The sequence below is a fragment of the Haematobia irritans genome, chromosome 5 (genome assembly GCF_050003625.1).
Source record: "Haematobia irritans isolate KBUSLIRL chromosome 5, ASM5000362v1, whole genome shotgun sequence".
Taxonomy (NCBI): domain Eukaryota; kingdom Metazoa; phylum Arthropoda; class Insecta; order Diptera; family Muscidae; genus Haematobia; species Haematobia irritans.
Window position 1 is genome coordinate 173,578,655 of NC_134401.1, and position 11,160 is coordinate 173,589,814.

Below are 11,160 nucleotides of genomic sequence, written 5' to 3' on the forward strand. Positions count from 1 at the left end.
ATTGCATTTTTGTATGGAATCTGTTTTGTTGATAATCCATATTTGGCCCACAATGATTGTTTATTTTTGCTATTGTTTATTCAAATACCCGAATTTAATGGCTAATCAGTTAATTTATTTTTATTTTGGTATTTATTGTTTCAAAATTGATTACTTTCATTTTTACCACTCTAAGAGATGTCATGAGTCAGTCAACCCATAGCACTTGTCAGCGGGTAATCAGTAATGCAATCTTATCATAAAATACTTCATTCAGTTTGCCAAAACTGAAGTAGTATCTTTTGAATATATGTATTTGTTTTGTGGGTAAATGCGTATTAGCATAAATAAATTAAAATTAAAATATTTTTAAACAAATAATCCTAATCGTTAAAGCCTCTAAAACTTGCACCACACTTAATATATCAAATTGATGTGGAGAAGTACTGTGGTATTGAGAATATTTATTCACATCAATATTTAACAAAATTAAGCCTAGAGTCATGTAGTCACAAGCTTCAACTTATCTGCCTGACGGTGGAGTGGCGGCGATTAGTCCAAGTGGTGCCCATTGATGATGCCTTTCATTTCGATCAATGTTCACACACAAAATGGTTAATAAAACTGAACACGTAAAACAATCAACGCACATTACGGCAGCACATTCCATGACATTTAATGAAAAATGTTTTAATATCAATTTTTGCTCAAGAATCCTACCCCATTCCCGCTTTTACGGCGCCATCAACCTTTCGCAAAATACATTTGGATAACACAGTATAGTCTGTGAACAGGGTGTCTGATGTGTGTGTGTGCGGTCCCCAAAACACTGAAACCACAATTAGATTGATCTTGAAAAAGAAAAACATCAACAAATAAACAATAAAGACGCACTTTATCGCCGAGTTCCAACATTTATTTCTTGTCACTTCAGAATGGATGGACATATTTGTGGATATTTAATTTGTTAATTGCTGCTGTTCAGTCAATATACACAGTGAGAAATACTCGAATTAAGGGAAAGCTAAAGACAATATTATTTAAGAAAGGAAAAAGGTGGAGTAGCCATATTGGCAGCGGATGAATGAGTAGCTGAGAAGCTTAAGAAAGAAAATTTGCTTACAAAAATCTCATTATGTCCTTACGAGGTTGCCCTGATAAATGCTAAGGTTACAAACTAGAAGAAATATTTTGGAAAAGTGAATGATTTAGTTTTCAACATAGTCTCGTCAAACTTGGATAGGAAGCTTCAAATCAAGAGAATGTCGGTGAAATTTTTTCATCAACTGATTGCCGAATTGGAAACTTTTCAGATTTTGTTTAAACAACGCTAAAATGATCTCACGGCTGTACTTACGTTTTGAGAGCACCTATCTCGCGTATTTTTAATTGGTGGTTAAGGAAATTTGTGCCTTAAAGTTAAAGATGCCCAATTCTCCTTGTGAATAGTAAATTCATTTCATATGGTATTATCCACTCACAGAACCTATTTCCATGGAATAAAATAAAGACTTTGAAAATTTAAAAAAAATATTGACCTTATATGAAAGATTATGCAACCTAAATTTTAGGTTCAATTTACACAAAAAAAGAAATAATTATTTAACACCATGGAATTTTAGTTAAAATAAATTTTTTAATCTTCAAATAAAATTTTTTCATTAAATTAGGAAATAATTTTGCATCATTGGTTTAAAGTTTTTTTGAAACTACACTCAAAAAAAGTTTACTTGGATTCAAAGATTTTGACCTTCCTTTAAGGATTTTGGCATTGATGCGGCCAAAGATGCGGATTCTTTAAAATAAAGACATTTTTACGGACCTCCCTGGCATTAAATCTAGGATCGATAAAATTATAATTGGATACAGATCTCATTCATCGAATTTTTATTCTCTGTTTGCAATATATTAGTAAAGGTTTTCATGTACAAACAAATTCCAGTTTCAAAATCCAAATTATGCTAAGTACTTCAAAGTAAAAAGTGGTTTCTTAATGCTAAAAAAAACTTTAAACCAAAGATGCAAATCCTTAAAATAAATCTTAGCCTATATTTGAAGCGTTTTTATCTTAAATTTAAAATTTGAATATGTCAGTTGAGTTAAAGACGATTTCTTTAAATTTAAAATGGTTTTCTTTATTTTAAGGAACATTTGCCTTACTTCAAAGATCTACAACTTCAACAGAGGGACGCAAAATTTCAAGATTTGTGTCCTAAATTTAATGAAAAAAATTTTTGATGCAAGGATTACAAACTTTCTTTTAATTAAAATGTCATTATTTTAAAGAATTTTGTCCTTGGCATTGCGTAAATTTCGAGTCCCAAAATTTAAGTTGCATAATCTTCCATATTGGGTCAATATTTTTTTCAGTGTAAGAAAATATTTTTAATTTTAAAGTGTCCCTTATAATTTCGATTTTTTAACTGGCATTTATTTTTACGTGAATAGCTTTGTTGATCGCAAAAAGAAAATGGAAATGCTATAAATGGGGTCTACTCTAATTTTATTTTTTTAGAGCCTAGATTTAAAGCTACATAACTTCCTAAAAAATTTCATTATTTTAAAGAAACCGCTTCTTTGGCTCGGAATCGATAACAAAATCTTTAAGGACAGGCCAAATCTTTGGATCCAAGTAAAATTTTTGTTTTTTTTGACGTGTTCGTTGCACGTATGAAGGGTTCTTACTACGAGTACTCTGTCGTATAAGAACAACATTGATCATTCAGTTTTTTTTTCTCAATGTACATATGTATGTACATTATCTTGCTTGTTTTTTTTTCTTAACATCACATTCCAGTTATGAGTAGACCCACAGAGGTCTATTAATAAACATCTTGTTAACATAATTATTTTATTGGTGTATCTATCACACAACCCAAATTACTGTTTGTTTTTTATTCGGTGGCGGCGTCACAATCTCCATAAATATCAAAACCTCCAATCAAATGAAGGAATTTGGCTCTCCACTCTTTTTCATTGTTGGGCATAGTAACTCGCCCAATTTGAAGCACCCGCCTGCAATGTGATTCCGCGAAAAGACACTTAAAGCTCCCACCCGTATCGCAATAGAAATTTCAGGGGCTATAATATTGGCCAAGGCATGTCGTAATATTGATCCATCAAACACTTAAGTGCCACAAATATTCCATTTAATTGATCATTCATAACTGGGTATTATGGCAAGTGCATATCTGTGACAAAGCTCCAGGGATAGCAACAAGCGATGAACGATGAAATTTCCTATGATCCCGTTTTCCAGGAAGAAAAGTGACTTATGATTGACTCCCCTAAAAATATAAATGAATGAACCATTTATGAATTGCTTTCTTTTGGTCTACATATGTCTGTGACTCATTGTGAATCATGGAGAAGAAATGCGTTTCGCTATTAGATCGTCAATTACTCACAACAACATTGACCAAAGGTATTCCTGTGCGTCGCATCGTCGCATTTGGTATTCAGTGCGAATTTTCTGGACTGCGTTGATTAATTTCGTGCGGTAGCAACACGCGTCCATATAGACCTTCCCTACCTTAACACCTTCACTCTATCTTCTCAAATCGAATACAAACATGAAAAGGTAAATAAAAAAAAATAAGTAGGTACTATACATGCTTGTTTATTTTTTACATTGGGCCATATCGTAAAAAATATAAGAGGGCCTAATGGCAAAGAATAACTTATCAAATTAATGAAAAATTTAAATCAACCAAATTAATGAAAAATGTGGCATTAAAGTACTGGAAACACTTTTTTTTATTCAAAATTTGAGACATTTTCTAGAGGTTTTCAAAAAAGCATCCATAGTATCCATGACTTACTCATTCGACTTATATTTCTACCCAATGACTAAAGGCCTGGTCCAAAAACGGCTCGTTAGCGTACCGTACAAATGTTTACCCAACGTTAGCAAAACGTAAACGTATCGTAAGACTAAGAAAAATTACGTCTCGTTTTCGTATCAGCTGATCAAAAACCATTTTACATCGATTAAAAGGAGAAGAAAAAGATGATTAGTGTGAAATTTATAAAAGAAAACTTCATGGCTATATCACACCAATTCATTTTAAATGCAAAAATCATACGTTGACGTTACGTTACGGCAACGGTATCAGGTAACCAGGCCTTAACAGCTATTTCGCGAACCTTAAAATTTTTAAAATGGTATCGTGAATTTCTGTAACTGTAGCCGTGAGTGGGGCATCTGGCGATGGCTCATCATAAAGCTACATGTTATTAAATTGAAACACAGTCCACCAATTTTTGACAGTAGCACTCGACGGAGAAGAGCCACCTTATACAGACTCCAAATGTTTTTTTGATTTCTCTCTTGATTTACGTTCCAAGAACAAGAATTGTTCCAGGTCATCCCCATTTTCAATTGGGATGACCTGAAATCCGTGGATAATCCCACTTCCTCTGAAGGAAATAAAAACAAAAAGTCCGATGTGACTATGAACAAAATGTGTCTTTCTAAAAAAAATTTAACGATTTTATTGTCCATATATCCAAGCGATACGACCTTTTAAACACATCCATTGGAATTTATGTATTTTGGGCTCTATTTATATCACAGTTATCTGGTAATATTTTACTTGCTACTGTCATTTTCGAATATATATAAACAAAAGTGTTTTTTTGTTCGTGATATGACACCATCCTATTGGAATTTTATTTTATTTTGCATGGTGGGAAATCTATGATAAGTGTGTTAAGCAGGTTGATAAGTGCGTTTTAGATTGCTTCAAAAGTTGCCCGCGAGAGAGATATATGTATTTGTACATAAATCAAAAACTATTCGGACAGACGATAAGAGCGAAATTTTTTCAATTCTTTTTTTAATTATTTTTGTTACTATTTTTACCAAATTTTAATGTCAATAAACTAGTGTGATTTTATAGTTAATATTAATATTGCAACCTAAGTATTTTGTACAATAGTTCGGGAGCCACCGTGCTGCAATGGTTAGCATGCCCGCCTTGCATACACAAGGTCGTGGGTTCGATTCCTGCTTCGACCGAACACCAAAAAGTTTTTCAGCGGTGGACTATCCCACCTCAGTAATGCTGGTGACATATATGAGGGTTTCAAAGCTTCTCTTAGTGGTTTCACTGCAATGTGGAACGCCGTTCGGACTCGACTATAAAAAGGAGGTCCCTTGTCATACACCCAGAAAAAAGTGACCCCTTCTTTAAGTTAAAATGAACTCATTGTGAAGAAAGTTGAACTTCGTATAGCGCCAAAGACATTTTTATTTGTTTGAACGATGTGATTTTCGTAGAAATTAGGTATGATGCATTCCATATATTAGTTAACATTTTCCTATATTTATGTACCACTATACTACAGAATGAAAAAATTTAACTGATTTGAATTCATATATGGAATGATTTTATTGAAATATTTCATTCATTTGGACAAATCTTACACATTTGTGGTAAAACTTTTACTTCATAATTAGAACTGCTTACCTTCGTTTTTAAATACAATTTTATTTATTTATATAAGCAATTTTATCTTCAATAAAAGACATGTTTTATTAATATATTGAATATATTTATTAAGAATCAACCATGTGATATTATCAACTGTAAAACGCACTTTTTCTTCTTCTTGTACTTTTCACTTTTAGTAAGTTGCTGCCCAACGATTTTGTCCTCCTTTTACAATTTCAATACCTACAAATATAAAAAATCATAAACCATTTTTGTTACAAAAGGTTAGCGTCACTGAATATTACCTGATAATTGAATTTCAAATTATTCCAAATAATTGAAGATTCCAAAATGAAGACAAATGAAAGGGTTGTTATTCTGCTGGTGTTTTCTTTCTTTATACACCATCACGAACATTGATAGATTTATTTTCAAAAAACGAAAATTTTCCTCACTAATTTAAAATAACAAATATTTTATATATTTTATTTGTTATTTATTATATTATTTTTTAACAATCTCTCCGTATACCACAACAACGCGATTCCAACTAAAAAAACAACCCACGCGCAAACATATCGATTACACCCACGCGCAAACACATCGATTACGATGACAGGTATCGATTACAGGTAGACAAGTGTTGTTCGTATGTATGAAAAACTTTCTATTATAAAGGAAGTCGCAATTACCATTTTATAAGAAATTTTACTAATTTTGAGGAAACTTGGTTTTAGTTCGGGTTTTGTTTATTTTTACGAATGCTTTGTTATCGGTGAATAAAATTTTCTTGTTCAGTAGTAAATTCTTATACCCAGCGAAGAAAACAGTATGAGTAAAATTCCATGCCTTATTCTAGTTAATGAACTATTCCTAACTGCTTACAGTTTAGGATTTTTTTACTGAAACCAGTAAATTTTATTATTTCTCACAAAATTTTACCTTAATGGAAATAAAATGGATAAACTATATTGATGAAAAAATTTTCCTTTAGTTTCGAAGGCACTTTTTTCTGGGTGTAGAGCTTAACATGGAATCGGGCAGCATTCAGTGATAAGAGAGAAGTTTACCAATGTGCTATCACAATGGACTGAATTGTCTAAGTGAGCCTGATACATTGGGCTGCCACCTAACCTACAATAGTCCATAGAGTTAGAAATATTTGGAGGTACCAAATATTTTGATTAAATTTTTTTCGCTTCCAACATTAGGGACCCTCTAAGACGCACTTAAAGACTATTTAATTTTTCAGCATTATCACGTGCGTTATAAATTACTTTACTACACAAAAAAAAAAATGTTGTAGTGTGTAAAGAAATTTTTGACCTAAAATACAATTGCGAGTTTTTCTTAGCATAGAAGATGCGTTTCTCTGAAACAAAGTTTTTTTCTTTGACCTTAGGGTTAATAGATTTGAAATGGTTGTCTTTACATGTTGTCCTGGTGTTAAGAACTCTGAATTTACAAATGAATTGTGTCTCAGGTACTTCCTTAGTGCGTATCTATGAAGAGGAAATAAAATTTAGAGTATGTTACCTCTTAAAGAAAAGCTCAAGAAATATATTTGGCTTGAAGATGCTCCACTCTTTATTTTTATGTTTTGGGATCTCCAAAAATTAAGGTTATATTGTACCGATCCAGTCAAAATTAGGAAATTTAAGGCAATGTTTTTATATCCGTAAATGGCATTCGTCAATATGTGTCAACATTTAAAAGACAAATTTCGTTAAATGGGATCTGTATTCACTTTTTAGCTAAAAAACTGATCATAAATGTCTTTATTTTAAAGAACCCGTGTCTTTGGTCAACATTTTCGATCCAAGTAAATCCAAAAATTATTAATATTTCTTATGTTTTATTTAGCTATAGTTGTTAAGTGTCATTTGTTTATTACAAAATACTATAAAATCCCACAATTGCCAACAACTATCTATTACAAGGGCGTTGATAAGAAAATGGCGAAAAATAATGCAATTAATAAATTCAATGTATGAATAAGGGCATTTCGTATTCTAATAAAAGATAACAATCGCACCATATCTAATAAATTCCCAACAATAGCAGTGAAAAGGGCAATTCCCAAAAGAAGAAGCACTAAATGCATTTGGAATGAATGCGATCATTCATAAAAATATACTTTTAAGGTATTAGGGTGGCATACAACCACATATAGTATATTATTTATTTTATTTTTTGTTTTTATACCCTCCACCATAGGATGGGGGTATATTAACTTTGTCATTCCGTTTGTAACACATCGAAATATTGCTCTAAGACCCCATAAAGTATATATATTCTGGGTCGTGGTGAAATTCTGAGTCGATCTGAGCATGTCCGTCCGTCTGTTGAAATCACGCTAACTTCCGAACGAAACAAGCTATAGACTTGAAACTTGGCACAAATAGTTGTTATTGATGTAGGTCGGATGGTATTACAAATGGGCCATATCGGTCCACTTTTACATATAGCCCCCATATAAGAGAAGCAAATTTCATCCGATGCGGCTGAAATTTGGTACATGGTGTTAGTATATGGTCTCTAACAACCATGCGAAAATTGGTCCACATCGGTCCATAATTATATATAGCCCCCATATAAACCGATCAACAGATTTGACCTCCAACCAAAATTCATCTAATTCAGTTGATATTTAGGTTAGGTGGCAGCCCGATGTATCAGGCTCACTTAGACTATTCAGTCCATTGTGATACCACATTGGTGAACTTCTCTCTTATCACTGAGTGCTGCCCGATTCCATGTTAAGCTCAATGACCTCCTTTTTATAGCCGAGTCCGAACGGTGCAGTGAAACCGCTTAGAGAAGCTTTGAAACCCTCAGAAATGTCACCAGCATTACTGAGGTGGGATAATCCACCGTTGAAAAACTTTTTGGTGTTCGGTCGTAGCAGGAATCGAACCCACGACCTTGTGTATGCAAGGCGGGCATGCTAGCCATTGCACCACGGTGGCTCCCAGTTGGTATTTGGTACGTGGTGTTAATATATGGCCTCAAACACCCATGCAAAAATTGGTCGAAATCGGTCAATAATTATATATAGGCCCCATATAAGCCGATCACCAGATTTGACCTCCGAAGTCCCTTGGAAGAGCAAAATTCATCCGATACGGTTGCAATTTGGTACGTGATGTTAGTATATGGTATCCACCAACCATGCAGGAATTGCTTCATATTAGTCCATAGTTGCAAAATCCTAAATATTTTACCCTTAGAGGATAGAAGAAAAATGCAGAATGTATTATTTATCAAGGATATTTTAGATTCAAGAATCGATTCACAAGAACTGCTTTCGATTCTACCTATTCATGCCCCCTTGCGGTCATTGAGATATAACAACTTGTTAGAAGAACTGTTTCATAAAACTAATTATGGAATGAATGAGCTATTAAGTAGGTGTATACATTTATTCAATAATTTTTGCCATGATTTGGATGTTACTACTAATAGGTTCATATTTAAGAAGAAATTGTTCAAAATTTTGCAGGAAAATAATGTATAAATTATTATTACCATTTATATTATATACATATATGTAATCTGTTAGAGCTAAGAGCCCGGCAGATGAAATAAATAAATAAATTATATAGCCCCCATATAAACCGGTCCCCAGATTTGACCTCCTGCTCCTTTTGGAGAAGCAAAATTCATCCGATCTAGTTGAAATTTGGTACGTGGTCTTAGTATATGATATTTAACAACCATGCCAAAAGTGGTCCATATCAGTCCATAATCGTATATAGCCCCCATATAAACCGATCCCGAGATTTGGTTTTGGAGGAGCAAATTTCATTCGAGTTGAAATTTGGTACATTGTGCTAGTATATGGCCGTTAACAACCATGCCTAACTAGGTCCAAATCGGTCTATAGTTATATATAGCCCTCAGATAAACCGCTCCCCAATCACACAAAAATTGGTCCATATCAAGTTCATAATTCTATACACTCAAAACAAGTTTACTTGGATCCAAAAATTTTGACCTTCCTTTAAGGATTTTGGTATTGATTCCGAACCAAAGATGCGGCTTCTTTAAAATAAAGACATTTTTTAGGGACCTCCCCGGCTTTAAATCTAGGATCGATAAAATTAAAATTGGATACAGATCTCATTCATCGAATTTTTATTCTCTGTTTGCGATAAATGTATTCATGTACAATTCCCAGTTTCAAAATCCAAATTATACCAAGTACTTCAAAGTAAAAACTGTTTTCTTTATGCTAAAAAAAACGTTAAACCTAAGATGCAAATCCTTAAAATAAATCTTTATTTTAGGGAACATTTACCTTACTTCAAAGATCTACAACTTCAACAGAGGGACACAAAATTTAAAGATTTGTGTCCTAAATTTAATGAAAAAAATGTTTAAAGCAAGGATTATAAACTTTCTTTTAATTAAAATGTCATTATTTTAAAGAATTTTGTCCTTAACATTGCGTAAATTTCGAGTCCTAAAATTTAAGTTGCATAATATTCCATATTAGGTCAATATTTTTGTCAGTGTATAGCCCCCATATAAGCGACCTCCATATTTCAATTTCCATGTCGATTCGTAATTATTTGTAGACTTACCTATACATAACTTTTTTGTCTGATATATACCACTATGGACTAACGATGTTAAGAAGTTTTAAGATACCACAACCCAAGTAATTCGATTGTGGATGACAGTCTTTCGTAGAAGTTTCTACGCAATCCATGGTGGAGGGTACATAAGATTCGGCCTGGCCGAACTTACTGCCGTATATACATGTTGGTTTTGGTTTATTGATTATTTCAATTACTCATATGTGGAATTGAATTAAGGGGTTTTGTCTTAAAATACAAAATGATCACATTTTTCTATTATTGCAATTCCCTCATAGTCACAATTTGTGGTTGGTTAGCTTCTGCAAGGAACATTCCCTCGTAATGCAATTTTGTTTTTATTTTGCGAAATTATCAATGTTGACAACAAATATCACATGCCACTTTAAGAGATAACCAAATATGTTTGTCTTACAATGCAAATAGATTAATACCAAAAATATTGTCTGCAATTATTCGCGAATATCAATGTTAAGCCTTTCGGTGTACTCCTATGAATATTATTTCATTTTAGGTTTCGATAAGAGCAAATGTGGAAGTCACCAATAATTAAGAATTTAAAACAGAGACACGTTCAATAATTAATTAAATTGGCTGAAACCATATATGCTTTTGCAAATATTTGGTTACTGCAAATTTGGAAACGACAGTAAGCATAAAACCATTTTTAAATATTGCACATAAAAAGCGTTTTCGGTTCTAAAGATGTTGTATTTTCACCAGAGATTGTAGATGGATTCAAAGCCAAAGAAGGAGAGAATTGCAAGAAGGATATATTTAAGACGCAATTCACGTAGCGTAGTCTATACCAAGACACAAAAATTAATTTATTCAGTTGACACCTGGTTTTGGTTACAATTGCTCTATAAAAACAATGTTTTGATAAAAAAAATATATTTATTTATTTACTAAATACATACATATATTAGAATAATTTGTTAACACAAATTGTTTGGGGTCGATTCTGGGTAAATGTCAGTTTTGCCAGAAATAAAGATATATAATATTTTTTGTGAAGATTTTTACCTCTAATATGGCGATTTTTGAGAATCGAAAAATTAGGATTAATTTCTTAAAATTGTTGATGATGTGATAAATTTTAAACCTCACATTTTATTTTTGTTTAAATGTGTATGGCAACGATG

The 11,160-nt window shown here is 32.5% G+C and overlaps 2 long non-coding RNA genes across 2 annotated transcripts; one reads left to right on the forward strand and one right to left on the reverse strand.

The window, feature by feature from the left end:
- Positions 1–2,465: 2,465 nt before the first annotated feature.
- LOC142241257 (uncharacterized) lies at positions 2,466–3,526 on the reverse strand. Its single transcript, XR_012723547.1, has 2 exons — positions 3,387–3,526; positions 2,466–3,266 (listed from the first exon to the last, which is right to left on the reverse strand). It is a non-coding gene; the product is annotated as an uncharacterized LOC142241257 (long non-coding RNA).
- A 6,977-nt stretch (positions 3,527–10,503) lies between these two features.
- LOC142238446 (uncharacterized) lies at positions 10,504–10,949 on the forward strand. The gene is made up of 2 exons (XR_012722724.1): positions 10,504–10,664; positions 10,739–10,949. It is a non-coding gene; the product is annotated as an uncharacterized LOC142238446 (long non-coding RNA).
- The last annotated feature ends 211 nt before the right edge of the window (positions 10,950–11,160 follow it).